Here is a 4,945-nt window from a genome sequence, read left to right as displayed (position 1 = left end):
TATATGTATTAGTAAGTTCTCTGCTTCTGAATAATCAAGTAATATAAGCCATTCGTTTATTTTTTGTTTTAATATATATCTATGGTAAGTCCACATTGAAGGCTATTGTAAAGGAGAATAAATAAGTAAATGAATATATTGTATCAAGATTATGTACAGCTTAATTTCAATTTTGATTAAAAAAACATAAGTATCCCTTTATTCAACACATCATAAAATACTTATCACTTAATAACGAGTTTAAAAACTAACAAACATTAATTGAATTTATTACCTAATTATATGTTGTATATATCAATTTTGGTAAAAATTTTTTCTTTTTTTTATTATAACTTTAATTTAATTAACAAAGGCCATCTTATTACGGTGGAAGAAACTATATATACACGAGGATGGATGAAACTGGATATACACGAGGGGCCCAGGACTCGCAGTGAAGACGATAAATATGCCCCGGTCTGGTAGGACACAAAAAAATTACTAGCAATTTTTTGATATTTTGATAGTACAATTAATGTTAACAAGGTGTCACTTCTTAATTGCCACGTAAGGTCGTGAGCGTTTTCTTAAAAGCCATATACGTATTACGCGATGTGGATTTTTAACTGTGATCACAACGCGTAAGTCGTAATGAGCTATATTTTTCGCTAAATGATGGTTTTCAGTTTGAACGTTTACTATTTTATAACTAAGCTATTGAAATATTAGATTGATATTGACAAAATTATATTAATGGTAATTTATATGAGTGCAAAACTCCTAGTATTAAGAAGCTACTCTTTTATTATCTAAGTACCTACCTACGAGTAATACTTTCTTTTTACTTTGCATTATATCTTGTATAATTATATCTTTATCGATCGGAAATGCACCCGCCGCGACGTTATATTTAAATTTAAATAACGAATTAGAACGTTCTACTTAATTTTAAAACCATACCGTACAGATCACAGTTGCAGAAAAATAACTATATAGAACCCCTATAAAATTATATTTAAAGGTTTACCTTAGTTAATATTTACATGTAAAGTCATAAAGTAATGTAAAATAAAACATATTTTGTAACAATTGTTATTTACGATATTTCACTAACAGATAATTATTTTCTTTGAAAAACAAATGATTACGTAGCTATCTATGATTACTAGCAAATGCGCCAACTATTTCTTGTGTACACACAAATAACAATATAGATTAAATGAGTGTAACTATTCTGGTTGTTGAGTTTGTGGCATAAATACACTGACGGTACTGTGTATTGTGAATCAATGCATGAATGGTATTTGATCATCTATTTGTGTTCGTGCTTGAAGGACCAAGCTGAAGTTTAGCGAGTTTGAGTGCAATTATAGATAACAAATCCACACTTTCTTCCTTTACGAAGTGTTATATTACGAAATAGGGATACAAAAGCAAACGATGTAACGATGATATTATATTTTTAACATATATATAGCGTATATAATGCTATAATTTTCTGCATGCTTATCTTCAAGTTTTGTTTAGAAAGAAATTAGTTTTGTTTTTGCGTTAATCATAAATCGTCAACAGTCATATAATAAGTAATATATAATAGTTATATTTTTATTATATACTATTATGTATTACCTGCGACTATATGTTTATTATGTAATAGCGGCCAAATGAGCTGGTGGTAAACGACTACCACTGCCCTTGAAAATTAGTGGATTAATGAATGAATTTCTAGTGCTGTTCAGTTCGACTGGCAGATTCCAGGGCGAATCGAACCTAAGGAAGTTGGGTCCAAGTTCATTCTAAAATACTTTATATTTTTGCAAAGTTATATGTTAATTTAATTTATTCCAATGCTGGTGGGCCAAAAAGACCTACCATGCACTGGAAGATTTAATTGATCCGCTCATTTGTTTACTTACATACTAAAAATGCTCACCCTACAAAAACCTACAAAACGCATTTGGATGAAATTTTAATAGAAATGTAGATTACTAGCTGCGCCCCGCGGTTTCACCCGCGTAAGTCTGTATCCCGTAGAAATATGTAAAAAGTTGCCTATGTGTTATTCCATTTGTCCAGCTGCCTACGTACCTAATTTTTATTGCAATCGGTTCAGTAGGTTTTGCGTGAAAGAGTAACAAATATTACTTTAAAAAATATAATGAAAAGTAAAAACATTCTGCCGTATTTATTTTCGCTTGAGCTACCTGAGCCATTGAAGATATGATAAACAAATATGTATAGTGTGTTAAATAGCTCTCATACACTTCGCAGCTAATGTATCTTACTATATTTTTTATGTGGAAGCCATTATGCTAAAAAAGTGAAAATATAAAGACAAATGAATTGAATACTATTTTACAAGGCACATTTTAGACTATTTATCAAAATCAATACACTCTTTTGTTACTGTCTGTGTTTTGTCACTTAAAATATTAAATGTAGATAAACTTTGTCCTTTACACTGAGTAATGTACAGTTGAAAAGTTATAACGATAAGATAGACTTGAATGGAGCTCCAGCATCATAAATAATATATGCGGCGGGAAACGTGACGAGGAGTGTATTTGGTTATAGTGGTCTAAATTCGAATAAAACTTTAATAAGATTTTGCAAACATAATACGCAATATCCTATCCTACTAATATTATAAATGCGAAAGTTTGTAAGGATGTGTGCGTGTTTGTTGCTCTTTCACGCAAAAACTTCTGAACCGATTGCAATGAAATTTGGTACGTAGACAGCTGGATAACTGGAATAATATATAGGCAACTTTTTATCCCGATATTCCTACGGGATAAGGACTTGCGCAAGTGAAACCGCGGGGCGCAGCTATTTCATTATAAAAGGCAAAGTCGTATTCGCTTCGTCACTCAACGATACATTCATGTCAAACACGTGGCCAAAAAATAGCTAATAAGTTATTACGGTTTATTTATTTCGATATTCACTTTTTCTAAATTGAGTTTATACGTAGTTAGTGTCCCTTGCATTTTTTCAGTTTAAAAATATTTAATATACCTTGGCGTAAGGTGAAAATTTATAAATAATATTAGTTCATTAAGTACCGCATTTGAGGCAACGAACAGAGAGTTAGAAATTTTGTTCCTTTCTCACATTGGAATTACTTCTGCTTCAAGAAGTTAATCACCCCCCCTGATAACTTTTTCGGGAGTGCAAAAGAGTTTTTTTCAGATTCTTGGCAAAATTTTACATGAAAATGATTTTAGGATTACTTTAAATATCATTATTATGTTTACATTTAACATATTCTGAATATCTAAAAGATATAGAAGTTTTATTAATTAAAAGCAATTTCTATTTATCTAACACATAAATACACAATTTCAGTTTAAGTTCTATGCCATTGCATAGATAGTAAAAATATATATGGTTTAATATTCCATAAACGGTGTTATTTCTATCAATTGTAATAAATAAAGCGTTGCCACGTAATTATAGATGTATTTATCTGTGTAAATGTGTAGAGGCGGTCGGTTGCTCACCATTAGGCGACGCATCAGCTCAGGTGCCAGTTCTTCCGTTTTTGTTATGTATTTTATGAACTGCAAGTGATTCAAAGATGGCAAATATAGTTTTAAAGTGATATACATGAAGGGGTGTAAATTATACACTTCGTATATCCATATATATAGGTAACATTACAAACTTAATTTATTCAAAATATACTGTTACATAAAAACATAAAATTACGTAAGTTTACGTTAATTTAAACAAATATTGACACGGATAAGTAGTGTGTAACACCAAGTTTGAACAGGTGGCTTTCACCCAAGGTTCAAGGTATCAAACAAAAGACATGTCATAACACACTTTAAAATTTATCGTTTCATTTATTGATTTATTTATTGGTCTTTTTTATGTCATAGCGGGCAACTGAACTGGTGGTTCGCCTGATAGTAAGCGATCATTACCGCCCATGAACATTCGCAAAGGAAGTGCCTATGCGAATGAGCCTGCCCGCTTTTATGGGGTAAGGGAAAAGGAATGGTTTAATGACTGGAAAGTAGGAATGGACTAGGACGGGTGAGGAAAAGGAATTGGGCCTCCGGCTCCCACACTCACCGTTTTCTGTGGGGGTGTGGTACTTCCCCGGTGCGAGTTGGCCCCATTCGTGCCGAAGCGTGCTCGACTCCACGTACTAACAACATTACGACAATAGATTTAATTTAGCAAATAGTCAATTATGGATTACAGCAAATTTTCAAAAGAAGTTATTATCTTAGTACATATACATTTATTGACCACCTCCTTGGTACAGTGGTTAATACGTGAGCGTAGAACCGAGGGGTCTTGGATTCAATACCCGGTGGGGACGCACAGAAAAAAATATTTCGGTCTGGCAGGACACAGAAGGCTGATCACCTACCTACCTACTGTCTGTAAAGAAAATCGCTCAGTGAAACAGATGTACATCATCTGCCCCATGTCCCCTAGTGGGGCTTACTTACATGTACATTTATAAAGAGAGAAACATGCAACATGCACATTATTCCCGTATGTGAATGTGTGTGTGTGTGTTTGTGTATGTATACCTATGTAAATGTTACTGTTTCTGTAAATAACCATTTATTCATATTATTTTATTTACAAAGCGTTGTTTAAAGACTAGCAAAATATTAGCACTTGCGTATTTCGTGTTGCGTATTTGCATAATGTGTTTTATCACACTATTTACGGCGTAATTAGTATTATTTTATAGATAAAAAACGAAAAGTTGACGCAAAACCCGACAAATTTAATTGTATAGATTCCAGCAATTCAGAGCAGACGATGTGGGTATTCCACAAGTCATAAAGTAACAATGGATCACTTCGTTTACGTCGTTTTTCTTGTAGCTCTATTTTATTGTGAAAATGTGCTGCATGTGCTGTCATAATTGTCAAAATATAATAGATAATAAAGTTTTTCAAATATCAAAACCGGAGAAACGTCGTGTGAATTGATT

Source organism: Zerene cesonia, chromosome 7 (genome assembly GCF_012273895.1).
Source record: "Zerene cesonia ecotype Mississippi chromosome 7, Zerene_cesonia_1.1, whole genome shotgun sequence".
NCBI classification, from domain to species: Eukaryota; Metazoa; Arthropoda; class Insecta; order Lepidoptera; family Pieridae; genus Zerene; species Zerene cesonia.
This window is presented reverse-complemented; position numbering follows the sequence as displayed.